Genomic DNA, 18,298 nt, shown 5'->3' with positions numbered 1-18,298 from the left:
ATAGCGGAAACACAGTGTTACATTAGTCTCAGGTGTACAACATAGTGATTCAACTTTTTCCCCCCCTTATGCTCACTACAAGTATAGCTATTATCTGTCATCATAAAACACTATTACAATACCATTGACTATATTCCCCATGCTGTGCCTTTTATTCGCATGACCTATTCATTCTATAATAGGAAGGGTATATCTCTCACTCCCTTTCACCCACTTTACTCATCCCCTCATCCCCCTTCCCTCTGGCAACCATCAATTTGTTGTCTTTATTTATAGGTCTGATTCTGCTTTTGGTTTGTTTATTAGTTTTGTTTTTTTTAGATTCCACATATTAGTGAAAATCATATGGTATTTGCCTTTCCCAGTCTGACTGATTTCACTTAGCATAATGGCCTCTAGGTCCATCCATGCTGTTACAAATGGCACAATCTCATTCTCTTTTATGGCTGTGTAATATTCTAGCCTGTGTGTGTGTGTGTGTGTGTGTGTGTGTGTGTGTGTGTCACATATTCCTTATCCATTCATCTGTCAGTGGATCCTTAGGTGGCTTCCATATCTTGGCTATTATAAATACTACTACTACAATAAACATAGGGGATACATATATCTTTCTGAATTAGTGTTTTCATTTTCTTTGGGTGCATACCCAGGAGTGGAATTACTGAATAATACGGTATTTCGATTTTTAATTTTGGGGGTACCCTCCTTACTGTTTTCCACAGCAGCTGTACCAGTTTGCATTCCCACCAACAGTACAAAAGTGTTTCTCTTCCTCCACAGTCTCAGAAACACTTATTATTTCTTGTGTTTCTAATTTACCCATTCTGACATATGTAAGGTGATATCTCATTATGATTTTGTAAGACAACTATTATAAACGTGTTTAACCAACTAAAGGAAAGCATGTCTACATAATTAAAGTTAAACATGAGAACAATATTTCACCAAATTTAAAATATCAATGAAGAGACATAATTTTAAAATATGGAAATTCTGGGGCACCTGGGTGGCTCAGTCCAACTTCAGCCCAGGTCATGATCTCAGGGCTCATAAGTTGGATCCCTGCATTGGGCTCTGTGCTGGAGCCTGCTTTGGATTCTGTGTCTCCCTCCCTCTCTACACTTCCCCTGCTCGCTCGTGCTCTCTCTCTCTCTCTCCCCCTCTCTCTCTCCCTCTCCCTCTCCCGCTGTCTCTCCCTCTCTCTCTCTCTCAAAAATAAATAAACATTTAAAATATAGAAAATTTTGAGTTTAAAGCACAGTAAGTGAAATGAAAAATTCCCCCATTGGGATCTCAATAGCAGATTTGAGCTAACAAAAGAAAGAATCAGTGAATGGGAGTGAATGGGAAGGTAGGTCAATAAAGATTATCCAGACTGAGGAATAGAAAGAAAAATATTAAGAACAAAGAGTCAGAGGCCTATGGAACAAAAATCAAGCATGTCAACATACACATAATGGGGGTCTCAGAAATAGAGGAGATAGGGGAAAGGGCAGGAGGAGTATATGAGGAAATAATCACCAAAACTTCCCAAATTAGTTGAGAAATGTTAATCTACACCTTCAAGAAATTCAATAGATCCAAGTAGGATGAACTCAAAGTGAGATACACCAAGGCACAATATAATTAAACTTTCAAAACCCAATGCAAAAAGAAGATCTTGAAAGTAACAAGAGAAAAGCAACTCTTTACATATGAGAGATCCTTACTTCTCTTCTACAACCATGGAAACCCAAAGCCAGCAAGATGATGTATTTCAGGTGTTGAAAGAAAAAGACTGTCAATGAGTAATTCTATATCTAAAAAAAAAAATCTATCCATCAAAATTGAAGAAGAATTAAGACCTTTACACATAAACAAAAACCTAGAGACCCTGTCACTAGCAGACATTTCCTACAAGCAATATTAAAATGAATCTTTGAGGCTGAAATAAGAGAACACCAAACAAAAACTCTAATTTCCAGGGAGAGATAAAAAGTGCAAACAAATGTTACTAGATAGGTAAATATAAAGACAGAGCACATGGAGTTTTGTTTGTTTCTCTTTTCTTATCTGATTCAAGACACACTTCTACAAAAAATAATTATAAACCTGCATCAATGGGCCTATAACATGTACACCCATAACATATATAACACCAGTAGCTTTAAGAAAGAAGGAGGGAATGGTAATAGTTACAAAGTTTTTGTTTACTACTGAAATTAAGTTGGTATTACTGTATCCTAGGTTATTTTAAGATAAAATGTCACTTGTAATCTCTAGGGCAACCATGAAGAAAATAACTCAAGAATTTAGTAAAATTGACAATAAGGCAATTACATTGTATAATAAAAGTATCTGTTTAACTTTGAGAAGGGCAATTTTTTAAAGTTTATTTATTTTGAGAGAGAGACAGAGCAAGAGCGTGGGTGGGGGAGGGGCAGAGAAGGAGAGAGAGAATCCCAAGCAGGCTCAGTGCTGTCAGCACGGAGCCCAATGCAGGGCTAGATATCACAAACAGTGAGCTCATGACCTGAGTTGAAATCAAGAGTCAGACACTTAACCAAGTGTAACCAACTGAGCCACCCAGGCACCCCTAAGAAGGGCAATATTAAATGAATAAAGGAATGAAAGACATAAAACGTACGGAAAAGGAGTAGCCAAATGGTAAACATAAATCCTATCTTGTCATTAATTACATTTAATGCAAATGGAGTAAATCTTCCAATGGAAAATCATCTATCTGTAGAATGGATTTAAAAAGCCATTGTCCAGGGGCGCCTGGGTGGCGCAGTCGGTTAAGCGTCCGACTTCAGCCAGGTCACGATCTCGCGGTCCGTGAGTTCGAGCCCCGCGTCAGGCTCTGGGCTGATGGCTCGGAGCCTGGAGCCTGTTTCCGATTCTGTGTCTCCCTCTCTCTCTGCCCCTCCCCCGTTCATGCTCTGTCTCTCTCTGTCCCCAAAATAAATAAACGTTGAAAAAAAAATTTTTTTAAATAAAAAAAAGCCATTGTCCAATGATATGCTGTCTACAAGGCACACACTTTAGATTCAAAATAAATTGAAAGTAAAAAGATCGAAAATATAGAATATGGAAAGAATAACCAAAAGTAACCTTTTTTTTTCCCTTTGGCTATCATAAGATCAGATAAAATAGAGTTTAACACAAAAGAGAGTTACTGACCAAAGAAAGACAGTTGATAATGACTAAAGGGACAATTCATAGAAAAGATATAATGATTAAAAATATAAATGCACCTAACAACAAAGTGCCTAAATACATGAAACAAAAACTAACACAGTTGAAGGGAGAAATACACAATTCATCACTAGTTGGAGGCTTCAACAACTCACTTTTACAAATGAATAGACCAACTAGGCTGAAGATCAGGCAGAAATTAAGAGATGCAATCAACACTATAAGTCATACTAACAGACATCTATAGAATACTCAACAGCAGAATATGCATTCTTTTCAATAGGGCATGGATTATTCTGCAGGACAGACCTTGTATGGGCCCTAAAATAAGCCACAATAAACTTAAAACATTTTAATTTATACAAATTATGTTCTCTGAACAATATAATGCCATACAGATGCTAAGGTGATGAGGTCGAAGGGAGTGGTATTCACATCCCTCTGTAGAGAAGGGGGGGGGGGGTGTAAAATGATGTCAGGCGGTATGATAAAGGGAAATTGCAGAAGGGTCTGTATTAAAAAATCTCATTTTGTGGCCAAATGTAAACACAACGAAACTGATAAAAACATGATATCATTTGTGTACACATATAGGCCCTCTATACTTGTCTCTACAAAGTTTGGTGGAATTTTCTGGGCACTCAAAAAAGGCTGCACACCATAGAGTGGGTCTGAAGTTGACGGATGGAACTTTTAATGCCTCACAGAAATGCATGCTGCAGCTTTGGCTTGACAGCTCTCCCGTGTGTGTATGTGTGTGTGTGTGTGTGTGTGTGTGATGTGCATGTGTAAGTGTATCTCTATATGTGTGTGTATATACACACATATGTGTGTGTACATATATACATGTATTTGTATGTATAAATTTGTATTTATAGGTGCACGTGTATAGAGATTGAAAAATTAGAGAATAGCATTCCTTTTTGATTTAGTTTTTTTTTATATGAAGTTTATTGACAAATTGGTTTCCATACAACACCCAGTGCTCATCCCAAAAGGTGCCCTCCTCAATACCCATCACCCACCCGCCCCTCCCTCCCACCCCCCATCAACCCTCAGTTTGTTCTACCAACAGCTGTTACTTCTTGTAGTATAATAGCTGCTTTAATATCTTTTTCTTCTATTTCCAATACTTGTGTCATCTTGGTGTTTGCCCCTGTTGCTTGTGTTTTCCTTTGGAATTTATTGACATTTTCCTGGTTCTTCATATAGTAATTAATTCTACGTATAGCCTGAATATTTTAGTATTATGTGTTTAGACACTGTATCGTTGAATCCTACGGAGCATGTTTATATTTTTTGCTAAGTTCAGTTTAGCTTTGTTTTAGGTTCAGGCCAAAATTCGCATCTAAATTTTGTTGGCTGTTGTTCCAGTCTCCGTTCACCTTTCAAAGCCTTTGTGGTGCTATTCATATCTGGCTTATATATGTGGCAACCAGTGAGGAATGTGGGATAACGACAGTGGTCTACTTGATCAATACTCAAATCGTTTAATATTCTTTTTAGGTTCAGATACATGCATGTGCAGTTTGTTTGGAGCTCAGATCTTTATGCACAATTTTATGTGGTCATTTTCATGAACTCCATTATCTCAGCAAAATCCTTGGTGAATTCTAGTGCTTCAGGGTACCCGTACTGTCTTTTGGCTAAAATATCAGGGTTTAATTTCTCTCCTCTGCCTGGAAATTTCTCTGATGGGTTTCACCCCAAAGCTAAATAACAAAAGTATGGAAATGGAATGAATAAGAAAGACAACAACAACATCAATGGAAAAGACAAAGAGTGTTTCAGTAGGAGCTTTGTCTGTCCACACCTGGTATTTTAGTTTTCTAAGGCTGCCATCACAAAATGCCCCAGACTGGGTGGCTTAAACGACAGACAGAAATTTATTTCTTCACAGTTCCAGAGGGTAGAAGTACAAGATCAAGTTGTCAGCAGGTTTGGTTTCTTCTGTGCACTATCTCCTTGGCTTGCAGGTGGCCGCCTTCTCACTGTGTCCTTCCATGATCTTTCCTCTGTGTGTATGCATGTATCTCTGGTGTGTCTTTGTATGTTCAAATTATCTCATCTTTTCTAGGACACCAGTCAGATTGGATTAGGACCCACCCGTATGATCTCATTTGACTGTATTACCTTTTAAAAGGTCCAGTCACCAGATATAGTGAAGTTTTGAGATAATGGGGTCTAGGGCTTCAACATATGAATTTGGGGGTATATAATTCAGTCAATTAGGGGCAAATCTCCATGACCTTTCATTTGGCAATGGATTCTTAGACATGACAATAAAAGCACGAGGGAAAAAAAAAAAGAAAAAAATAGATAAATTGGCCTTTGCTAAACTAGAAACGTTTTTGTGTCAAAGGATATTAACAAGAAAGCAAAACCAACCTACAGAATGGGATAAAAAATTTTGTGGCAAGCATGTATCTAATAAGGGTCTAGTATCCAGAATGCATAAAAAACACAACCCAACAACAAGTAGCCAATCCAATTAAAAATGGACATAGGATGTGACTACAAATATCTCCAGAAAAGATACACAAATGTGCAATAAGGGCATGGAAATCAGCTCGGCGTCCTTATTCATTAGGGAAATGCAAACAAAACTACCATGTGATGCCACGGCATACTCACAAGGGTGGGTGTAATGGAATTTATTTTTAACTGAAAAATAAAACATATTGAGCAGAATGTGGTGAAATTGAGATCCTTGCACATCACTGGTGGGTGTGTAAAATGATGCCGTCACTGTGGGGAAAGTTTGGCAGCTCCTCAAATAGTTTACTGTAGAATTACCATATGACTGACTCAGCAATTCCACTCTTAGGTAAATACCACTCCCATCCCCTGAAATCGGAAGCATTTATTCAAACAAAAACTTGCATACAGATGTACATAGCAGTCCTTTTCACCGTAATCAAAAGGTGAAATCATCCCAAGTGTCCACCAACTGATGGATGTACAAATAAATGTGGTTTATCCATACAATGGAATATCATGCCGCCTTAAAGAAGAATGGAGTACTGATACATGCAACACCATGGATGAACCTCAAAACCATTATGCTAAGTGAGAGATACCAGACCCAAGAGGCCACATATTGTATGATTTCATTTGTATCAAATATAGGTAATATAAAATAAATGGAGAATAGGTAAATTCATACAGAAAGAAAGCAGCATAAGTGGTTTTCAGAACCTGGGGGCAGGGAGGGGGAAATGGGGAAGAACTAATTAATGGGCACGGGGTTTCCTTTTGGGGTGATGGTTTATTTTGGAACTAGACAGAGGCGATGCCTGGACAACATTGTGAATGTACTAAATGCCACTGACATGTACCTTCCAAAATGGTGAATTCATCATCATCATCATCATCATCATCAACAACAACAACAGAAACAGATAAAACGTGCTGATTGTCTTTACACTTTTACAAATAGACTGAATTAACTTCAACATCTGCTAAAATGCAACATTTAGGAACTCTCTATGTTCTCATTGTGTAGACTGAATTAACTTCAACATCTGCTAAAATGCAACATTTAGGAACTCTCTATGTTCTCATTGTGGGGCTCAAATTATAGTAATACTTGGAAATCACACCCCTACAATCTTAGGGTAGCTACTGATAGAGAAAAATGGGTTTACCTTGCCTTATGCATTGGAAGTATTGCCTTGCCTCAATTCCCCATGGTCATGGTACCCATTGTCCTCCAGTATCTTACAGTAGGCATAGGCACTCTGACACAATGGTTAATAAAGTTAAATTAAGTCTTTGCCACTTGTAAATCGGCTTGGCAAAATGGGACCCACTGGACTATCCCCACTGAAAAACATTGATTACGGGCTTAGGGAAAATTAAACAGGGCCTATAACAGATTGAAATCCATGAGGTAAGTCCTCTGTAGAGAAGGAATGATTTTCCCCACTGCTTCTCCATTTAACCTTCTCCGGTTTGGCCTGTTCTTAAACTAGGAAAGAATGAATGGCACCTTAGGATGGGTTACCGCAGCCTTGGTACCTCAGTGCCTGGTCTCACACATTAAGGCCCCCATACCCAATGTTATTGAAATTATGGACTCCATCCAATCAGCAGCCGGTAAAGGCTTTGTTATTATAGACTTGGCTAATGTGCTCTGTTCGGTGGCTGTATATCAACAGTGTCTCAGTTTCAGTGTGCCTTCACTTCTGAGGGGACGCGATACACATTTACCTGGTGACACACAGGGTACCTCTGTATCAGTCCTGCCATCGTACATGGTCTACACAGGCAAGATTTTAACTGCATCCACATTTGTCTAGGATCACACGTATGATATTACATGGATGACCTCCTCCTCCAAGGATAGGCATTTGAAAGACTCAGGACATGCAAATACTCACAAAGGGGCTTACAAAAAGGGGACGGGCCATTGTTCCACACATAGGGCAAGGCCGTGCCACCTTCGTTAAATTCCCGAAAATTATTTGGTAAACCAAGGGCTGCTTCATCACTGACACTGTCAAGAAGCAGCTATTGGCCCTCTTGGCACCTGCAATGTTAGAACAAACCCAGCATCTTTTAGACCTTGGTGGCTCCAGTGGGAAATTACTCATTGGCCAGTGTTAGGGAAGCCCATCAGTGCTGTTATTTAAAAATTGGCTCACCTTGAAAGGGCCCCCTACAACAAAAGGTTCTAGAATCTGTCCAAATTATAAAATAGCAGGCACTCCTCTTAGGGCCTCCCAGAGAGTCCTTCACTGCAGATGCTTTGGCTACCTCTTCTCATGCCTCCTGGAATCTCTGGACTTCCCGTGATGACCATAAGTTGCCAGTGGGACTCTGATGTAAGAAACAGCCCTCCCCGGCCCCACGATACAAGACATTAGAGTGGCAATTGCTGGATGCATACTGAACTCTCCTGGATTTAGAAGTTCTCATGGGCCCCAGGCTTGTGACACTCAGTAGCCAGTTTCCCTTTAGGCCTTGGGTTATGGTAGCAGCACCCCCACCAGTCTGGCAAAGCCACCAAGGTCTCCTTGTTACATATAGAGGCAAACCTGGGCCTTCTGCCATGCCCCACTTGCAGAAGGGCCTGGCCTTCCCCATTGTCACTCCTTTGCAGGATGCCATGGTACTGGAGGAGGTCACCCCTCTCTCAAACCCCATGGCTACCACAGATGCCACTTGGGATCACTTGAGTGAAGAGCAATGGGGGTTGGTCTGCTTGATGACTGTCACTCTGGGCACCTGTGATGGAGCTCTCAGCCTTTAACCAGGACATCTCTAATGTAAGAAGGGACCCACGGTCAGCACAACTGACTGCACTTCAGGCAGTCACCTTAGCGCTGGATGTGCTGCCAACAGTCAGCCCAATCTGCACATTTTTACAGACTATAGGGCCACTGTCCTTGTCTGGCCGGCTGATAGGGCCAATGGCAGCAACGACCATTCCTTGTTCAAGATTGTCCCCTTTGGGATAAAGAACTCCGGGGATCTCTTGCCCCGTGGTCTCCTAAAATATAAATCAAGGTTACACCTAACTCAGCATATACTAAAGCCACAATACAAGGCCTCGCCAAGACACCCCTTATCTGCTTTGGAGTCCCAGACGTCATTGGTAGTGACCGAGGCATTCATTTCGCTTTTCAGGATACACACTGCTGGGCTCCTGAACAGGCAGTCAAGGGGCCTTTCACCTCCCTATCCTGCCTCAGGCTGCAGGACTCACAGAGTGCCATAATGCCTTACTTCCATGAGTTCAAATTCAATTAAATAGAAGCAGCCCATTTTGGTGGTCATCAGTCACATGTCAGGAGTGAATTGTAACAAAGGGTCTGACTCCATTCTTTGACGTTTCATGGCTGAGGGCTTTTAAAACTTAGCCCTCCCTCTACCCCAGTGCCCCACATCTGGGCAAGCTTGTGAAAACACCTATGTGTTCTCTCCCTTGGTGCCCTTGGATGGGTGGGGTTCAAACTACACAAGCCCCTGCCTGCACATGGAAACCCTCATGTTGCCCCCATCCACTAACCACAATAAAACTCCCAAACCAGTCTCCTTTCCTGTCTGTCTCAAGCTTTTTGGGGGGAGCTGCCTGGGAAGCCTGTCATGCTCTCCGCTCCAAAGCCTCATTATGTAAGTAAGTAATACACTTTTCATATCCTCTCGGTGGTGTGCGTGGTGCCACTGGTCTTGACATTTGAACCAAATTCTCGGTAGGGGTCCATACTATCTCAGAGTAGCTGCAACAGCTCTCCTCATGATTATTCTCGTAGCACACTTGCAGAATGTGTGCTTCCCATCTGTGACACTTTCGTGTTTGTCAGAATCAAAGAGAGTGTGTCTCCAGTAAGGGACATAGCTCATGTTCTATTGAACTTGAAGTTACAACTAGCACCCGGGCTTGCTTCTGTGCTCAGTGGCAACAGCAGATGGAATTAGTAAAAAATGACTGTTGATTTCTTCCTAGCTTTAAGAATCTTTACACATGAAGTCTTGGCTAAGTAGGGCTTAATACAACAAAAAGTCTCGTACTGTTGACTGAGAGGTCGTTCTAGGAAGCTTACCCTTTCAAGTGTCTGCCATGCTGTATTTGTCTGCTCAGGCTGCCATAACAAAACACCATAGACAGGCTGGCTTACAAAACAGACATTTATTTCTCATGGTTCTGGAGGCTGGGAAGTCCAAGGTCGGGGGGGGGGGTTGCTATCTGGTCAGGTTCTTAGTGAGAACACTCATCCTGGCCTGCAGGTAGCTGCCTTCTTTCTGTGTCTTCACAAAAGGGGATCGGGGGAGGATGGGGCGGAGAGATGGAGAGCAAGCTCTCTAATCTCTTCTGATAAATGCACTAATCCCAACAAGTGGACCCCACCCTCATCAAAGCCTAATTACCTACCAAAGACCACCCCCCCATCTCCAAATACCATCACACTGTGGGTATGGATTTGGGTGGGCACACAATTCAGTCCATAGTCTGTGCTCAGCCCAGGCTTTTCTTTACAAGAAGTAACTCTCTTTCTTTATTCATTCTTTAGAGGCTTGAAGTGAATTGGGGCACATCCATGAATCACCTTGCACCTCCTACTTTAAAACTTCCTCCATTCTCTGTTCTCATGACATCCATTTCAACTTTATATGTTCTTTTCTAAGCAGCTTGAGTAAGTTAAAACACCCAAATTCTCTTTCTTTCTTATGGGAGGTCTTTTACCATTACTGATTACCGTTATTTGATTTACACACCTTTTTATTTTATTTTTTCTTAAATAACTGTGTCTCTACTGGCATGAGCCACCCCGGGGCAGGAATTGGGGAAGAAAACGCAGTCTGCATACGCCAGGGTGCCGCCCTACGGGGACACTATGGTTCTGCTTGCAATCACAGAATTAAAAGGAAGGGGACATGTGTGGGACTGAAGGGTAACACAGGATACTAGAGCCTTGAGGGAAGCCGGGGACCTCGATCACTCATTGGACGCTGGGCATGTCAGTCATTGCTTCTCAGCAAATGAGCTTCGAGCTGGCGATGGGGGAAGTGACCCTTTGTTGACCCTTCCAAGTTCCTCCTCCCGTCACCATCCCAACGGAATCTCCCCCACCCCCACCCCGCCCCCCGCGTCCACAGCCACCTGAGGCGCGGTCTGGCTCGGCCGCTCCTTGTGCTGCCCCTCTGCCCTTCCTGTCGCGGGGCTTCCACAGGCACCCTCACAGACTGTTGTGTCCTCTGAAGCCATCTTCTCTGCCGCCCCCACCGGCTCGGCACAGGCCCTGCTGCCAACAGCCTCCCCTTGAGGGCAGTCACTTCAGCGGACGCCATTTTCACCAAAGTTGTGGCTGCAGTCCAGTCAAAGCTCCAGTTGAGGCACTGACTGGCAAGTCGCTCCTGCCATGGCTGCCACAGAGGAGCAAAATCTGGTCCTAGGTGGCCAGGACAAAGCTGGTGATGGGGCAGGCCAGGACCCCAGGCCCCTCAGGGTCCGGGGGTCACCTTCAGAAGGGAAGGGCGGAGTCGAGGAGGGTGCAGCCTTCCTGCCTCCCGGAGAGGTTTCCAGAGCCCTTCCTGAAGAGGAGGATGGGCAGGAGGCCACCTGGGCCGCAGAAGAGAGCTGGGTTGTAAAGCTGCTAGAAGAGGAGGAAGAGGAAGAAGACAAGGAGGAAGACGAAGATGAGGACGGGGACGAAGACGACGAAGAAGAGGACTTCGAGTTCGAGTTTGGGGACGAGGACGACTATGATTACCCATCTCAAGACTTCGAATTTGAGTTTGGGAACCGGGGGGGGGGGGTCTGAATATGAGTCGGAAGAGCAGGACGAAAACCAGGAAGACAATCAGGAGGAAGAGGAAGAGACTGAAGAGGAGGAGGAAGACGGCAATGGCCAAGAGGGCCCACAAGTCCTCCCTGCGGGTGCTCCCGAGGCCCCCGTGGCACAGTTTCAGTCCCTCTTCAGGACTCTGGTCCATTTTCTTCTACACCGTATCCATGATAACGACCATGTCCTGGTTGGGCCCCACGAAGGCCGCGTGGTGGTCAGCAGCCACTCCCGGGAATCCCAGGACCCTGGAGAGGGACCAGCACCCCAGGATCAGGAGAACCCGAGAGAGGAAGCAGAGGTCGGGGTGGGTGAGTCCCTGGCAGAGGGCACCTCGCCGCCGGGGCCGCAGGAACCAAAAGAGGGGGCTGCATCCCAAAAGGCCGGGGAACCTGCAGCAGAGGCCCAGGTCAAAGAAAAGGAGGCCCTGGGTGATGCCTCTGAGTTCTGGGAGGCTGGAGCCTGTGCACCCGCCAAGGTCCAGGTTGGCGAGTGGCCGTCAAGTCCTCAGGCCCTTGCAGCTCCCGTTGGGGCACCCAGCTCAAAGGCAGGCAGTGCTCAGCACTTGCCTTTAGCGGTGAAGCAGCGGGTCCTCGCTCTCAAAAACCTTCAGGCCCAATATGCGCAAGTAGAAGCTCAGTTCTATAAAGATCTTCACGATCTTGAGAAAAAGTATGCTGCCTTCTACCAACCTGTTTGATAAGAGATCGGAGATCATCAATGCAATCCATGAGCCCACAGAAGGCGAATGTCAGCGGCAAGTAGGTGTTCAGGAAGGCGGGGCGGGGGAAATGGAAAGAGAGCCTGAAGGAAAAGGGCAAGCAGATGGATGGCATGCCTCACTTTTGGTTGATGGCTTTTAAAAATGTGAAGACCCTTGGTAGGATGATCCGAAGAAATGATGAGCTTGTACTACAGCACTTGGAAGATGTAAAAATTAAATTTTCGGAAGTTGAGGAACCAATGAGCTTCACCATAGAATTTATCTTTAGGTCAAACGAATACTTTTTCAACAAAGTCCTGACGAAAACATACCGAATGCGATCAGACCCAGATGATTCTGACCCCTTCTTCTCCAAAGGGCCAGAAATTATCGGTAGCACAGGGTGTGAGATCTACTGGAAAGAGGGAAAAAATGTCACCGTGAAAACTACCAAGCTGCGGAAATGTGAGGGCCGAAGAAGTGTATCAACCACTAGGAAGATGCCCAGCTGTTCCTTCTTCACCTACTTCTATCCTCCTGATTATCCTGAGGGCAGAGTACTGGATGTGGCCACCGATTATAAATTGGGCTATTTTTTGCGTGAAGTTCTGGTCCCGAAGTCCGTATTATTCTTCACTAATGAAGCCAGTGGATATAAATATGAAAGCTCTGATAATGAGGTCCAAGAAGCTGGAGGCGAGGAAAAGAAAGTAGAAGTGATGAGAAGTGAAGAACCTGAAAAAGGACCTGAAAAAGATCTGGACCCAGAAGAGAGCAATCCCTGAGAACCCAGGTATCTGTGTGTAGCTTTGTGTGTCACCCAGCCGTGCCTCACATACATCAGTTATGTTTCTGAATTTCTTTTTTTTTTTTAACTTTATTTTTTATTTTTTAAAATTTACGTCCAAATTAGTTAGCATATAGTGAAGCAATGATTTCAGGAGTAGATTCCTTAATGCCCCTTACCCATTTAGCCCACCCCTCCCCCAACCCCTCCAGGAACCCTCAGTTTGTTCTCCATATTTATGAGTCTCTTCTGTTTTGTCCCCCTCCCTGTTTTTATACTATTTTTATTTCCCTTCCCTTATGTTCATCTGTTTTGTCTCTTAAAGTCCTCATATGAGTGAAGTCATATGATTTTTGTCTTTCTCTGACTGACTAATTTCACTTAGCATAATACCTTCCAGTTCCATCCACGTAGTTGCAAATGGCAAGATTTCATTCTTTTTGATTGCCGAGTAATACTCCATTGTGTGTGTGTGTGTGTGTGTGTGTGTGTGTGTGTATATATATGTGTATATATATGTATATATACCACATTTTCTTTATCCATTCATCCATCGAGGGACATTTGGGCTCTTTCCATACTTTGGCTATTGTTGATAGTACTGCTATTGTAAGGGTTAAATTGTACTGTAGGGCTAACGCTTAGCTTGAAAGATAACAACTTTGTTCTGACACTGAAGGTCAAAAGATAACAACCTTGCTTTTACTCTTGTAAATCATACTTCATACTCTTGTGAATCAGGCTTTACCAATGAAGGAAACAAAAGCTCAAAAAAGAGCATCAGAGACAAGGTCAAGGAGATCCACTGGTTGCAACTTAGCGGCAGAAAGTCTAAAATAATCACCTCATTCGATAGCTGTTTCTGACTCATCTGGTAACTGTTTCTGACTCATCTGGGAACTGTTTCTCTGTTCTGTTCCCAGATAACGATAAAACAATGTGATCGGCTTTAAAGACTCTGTACCCCGGCTGTTCGGGGCCACACTCTTATCAAGAGTGTTGGTCCCGATCGGTCGGCCTTGCCTCTCATTGTAATAAACTTTGTTGTGACTGTCACTGGTGCCCGTAGCATTCTGTTTCAGGAGTCGCATGGATGCAACACTATAAACATGGGGGTGCATGTGTCCCTTCAAAACAGCACACCTTTCCCCAGTAAAGTAAATAACAAAGCCAATGTCAAAAATTTAGTTCTACCAGACAGTGTAATGTTAATGATGTATATTGTTACAGAATGTAGCACATTCTGTAATGTACTTCATTCATAGTTACAAGTCCTTTCAGTTATAGCTGTAAGTCTTCTACAAGTGAGAAATGTGTCAGCCCTGGCGGCAGAGACCAATGTTTGTTTCAAACACCACACTTACCAGAACAAAGGGCTAAAGGGACTTGAATGAACACTAGCTGGGCCTTCGTCAGTTAGCCAGAGAAATAAGTTCTCTTAGACTAACGAAGAGACAATTCTTTTTTATTTTTAAATTATTTTTATATTAGAGAGATGCATGAGTGAGGGAGAGGGACAGAGAGGAAGAGAGAGAGCATCTTAGGCAAGATCCAAGTTCAGTGCAGAGCCTGACTTGGGGCTCACTCCCACAACCCTGGGATCATAACCTGAGCCGAAATCCAGAGTCGGTCAGTCACTAGACTGAGCCGCTCAGGCGCCCCAAGGAGAGAATTCTTTTGAGAATGCGAATACTTACACAGGTTATCATAAGAATTTTATTTAGGACCACATTTAATGATTTTACCTAACCATTTATTCAGTTGTAAATTTTTATATTTTAGGGGACAATGAAAAGAAAAAAGAAACAATAGTCATGGTAAGATTATTGTTTATCTCTGGATTGATAATTAAGTTGATCTACATTCAGCATATTTTGTTCTTGGCTCTCTATTTCTCCTTTTACGGATACTGTGACTTGAGATCTAGGATCCCAAGAAGAGACGATAGTTTATGGATAGAGAAGAGTCTTTTAAAATGGAAAGAAATGTCTAAATACCAGAACGTTCTGTCAAAACAAAACAGGACAAGCCTTATTGGTGTTTGGGAAATAGGAGATGAGGTTGGTGTGTGACAGAATTGAGGACATCAGATGTGCAAGATCACCCTAATACCCAGGTGTCTGGGTTACAAGAGGAAAACATGTTTTCTCCTGTTAGCACAGACATACACAGGATTGCCTATTCTTAGACTTAGAAAGTCACTGGGGCATTTTAATCGAGTTCAATTATTGTCTCTTATTTCTTCTACAGTTTGAAGGCATAGAAAGACATGAACGAAGGAAGCCACAATGAGTTTGTTCTACAATGAATTGAGATTTTCTGGTTTTAAGTTGTCCATGGAAATTTTATCACCACTGGTTTTGTTCCAATGTTTATCACTAAACAAGTGATGCCACTTTTTTTTTTTTACACCTTTGAGAGATATGACAACATTTGTTCTAATTAAAAATGAAAGCCTGTTTAAAATGAATAAGCTGCAGGGTTTTAGATATAGAACGCTGACTCAAACCTACCTTTGTATCTTTTTGTTTTGACCCACCTTACTATTATTGAAAGGAATCACTTTCAACCATTTGGTAAGCCTGTTTTAAGTTCTTTTATTGCATCCTCAAATTAATTACAAAATTATAAAGAATTTATATAAAGAAAGATGAAGGCTGTCCCTACTGCATGTTTTTGAAGTTACCTGATGGATGACCTAGCTTACCTAGAGACAAGATGGTGCTGGGTTGTACTGGGCTGATGTGGACCAGCAACATCAGCATCACTCGGGAACTTTTTAGAAATGCAAATTCTCAGGCCCCACTCCATACCTACTGACTTGGTAATCCTGATGCTGGGCCAGCAGTCCCAGTGTTGCAAGTCCACCCAGGTGGTACCGAATCTCAGTAATGTTTGAGAACCACACATTTCAAGCAATGAATGAGGGGAAAGCTCAAGCTTCACCTATGGTAGGAGCAGCATTAATTCACTGATGTGAGGATGTTTCAGGTAGACCGTAAGGACTGACCGAGCTGGGGATGAGACTGGAATTCTTAAGGGCCTGGGACACACAGAAAGACCTCCTAGAAGGACAATCTTTGGGTGGTGGTTTTTCAAAATAATGGATAAGGGAACAAGCTCATTCCAGAAGGATAGAAACATTATGACACTATGTATATGAATTTTCAAAACATGCAAAACAAACATACTTATTATGGATACATATATATGTGGTAAAAGGCATGCATTGGAGCAATGCATGCATATGTAGCATGCAGAGAAGCATGTAATGGAACAAAAAAGAGCATTCTAGGAGAGTGGTTATGTATTGTGTAGAGGGAGAGAGGAGAATTCAAATGGGGAGGGGCCATCTTAGTTTCCTCCTGTCATAACAAAGTACACAAAGTGGGGGGCTTCGAACAGAAATCTATACCCTCACACCCTGGGGGCTGATTCTGGCAGTTCTCTAGTTCTGAAGTTCTGATTTCAGGTGAAAACAGGTTGAGGACACAGCCACGCTTCCTTTGAAAGTCCAGGAGAGAATACCCCTTGCCTCTTCCAGACTCTGGTGGTTCCTGGAACCCCTTGGCTTGTGGCACCATAACTCCAATCTCTGCCTCCGTTTTCATATGACCTTCCCTGTGTGTCGGTAACTCAACCCTCCCTCTCCTTTGTCTTGCACTCACATTAATCATTGGGTTTAGTCTCACCCTTAATCCAAGATGATCTCATCTTGTGTCCCTTAACCTACTTATATTTGCAAAGACCCCCCTTTTTAAATAAGGTCACAGTTACAAGGACCAGATATTAGGACTTGAAAATCTCTTTTTGGAAGATGCAGTTTAACGCACTATAGGCTCACAGTGGGATTCAACTGTATTAGTAATGTATTTCTTAAGTGGGGCGGTGGATAAATGGATGTAGTGTTGTCGGTACCATAGACTGTGTACATCTGAAATATTTCCTAATAAAAATGGCAATGAATTAAAAGAGGAAAGGGAGAAAATGGGCCTATTATCTGGAAGCTGTTTAAGGAAAATGAAGTCTTAGTTTACCAGAGTGGAGGATCAGAGAAAGGCCAGAGGTTTGATGATAGAAGATCCTGTTCCTACATTTAGGTAAAGCTGCCTAGGTGCTTGTATTTTCCATCAATATCTCTTTCTTTCCTATTGTGTGGTAGCACATCTCATGTTCTAACTAATGTTGCAAAAATCTATATATGTGTATTTACTGCTCCACCCCTCTTGACCCTATTCATATGGATTGTGAAATCCTGAATAATTGCAAACTTAGAAGGTTTGTTTTTTTAACTTGAGATAGAGCTTGAGTTGGGGAGAGGAACAACGAGAGAGATATAGAATCTTTTATTAAATATTTACTTATTTTGGGGAGAGCACACGCAGGGGAGGGGCAGGGAGAGAGGGAGAGAGGATCCTAAGTGGGCTCTGCACTGACAAGTTGACAGCAGCGAGTCCTGTGTGGGGCTCGAACTCACGAACTGTGAGATCATGACCTGAGCCAAAGTTGGACACTCAACCAACTGAGCCACCCAGGTGCCCCGGGGAGAGAGGGAGAATTTTAAGCAGGCCCCACACTCAGTGTTGGAGCCTGACGCTGGGCTCGACCCCATGAACCTGGGATCGTGACCTGAGCTGAAATCAAGAGTTGGACACTCAACGGACTGTGCCACTCAGGTACACCAACAAACTTAGAAGGTTTTATTCTTCCTTCCCCAAATATCAACACTCTGTTCTCCATCTTCATAGGTGCTCAATTAATGTTTATTAAAGTGACTAAATGTAATGCATCCAAAAACTTTTCTTTTCACCAGTGCTGGCAGTTTAAAACGTATTATCACGTACTACACCTTATGGCTAGAACTACATGGTGAGAGAACATACAGTGCTCTTTCTCAGCATTAAGCAATTGGAAAGGGTGGGGCAAATAGACAGCCATCCATGTAGTGTGATTTGAAGGCCCTCATTTTGTTTCTGATTGTTTAGTTCATGGTGTACCAGTTATTAAACACAACATTTTTCTTAGACCCTATCAAGAGAGGCCCGTCTCCTGAACTTCGTGCTTTGAAGACTCCCTTTGGTTCTCTTCTCAATATGTTCTCCCCACAGGGCCAAACGCCCAGTGTTGAGGCCAGAGGAATAAATGCACACGCAGTGTCCTAGCCTCCTCCATATCATCCTTGAGATACCTGGGACACCAGAACCCCTCATCCAAATGGACCCAAGCCTGCTTCCAGCACCAGCATGCCCTTTGTTGGGGCTGTCCTTTGTGGCTTAACAGCCTTGTTGGTGTATGTACTTCCAGGTGGCTATGGCAGGAGCAGGGCTGTACATGAGGAACAGT

This window comes from Lynx rufus, unplaced genomic scaffold, assembly GCF_022079265.1.
Source record: "Lynx rufus isolate CCGP_SWC_20201006 ecotype Redwood Valley unplaced genomic scaffold, mLynRuf1.p SCAF_19, whole genome shotgun sequence".
Classification (NCBI taxonomy): domain Eukaryota; kingdom Metazoa; phylum Chordata; class Mammalia; order Carnivora; family Felidae; genus Lynx; species Lynx rufus.
The sequence above is the reverse complement of the archived record's forward strand: the minus strand, read 5'-3'. Positions refer to the sequence as shown.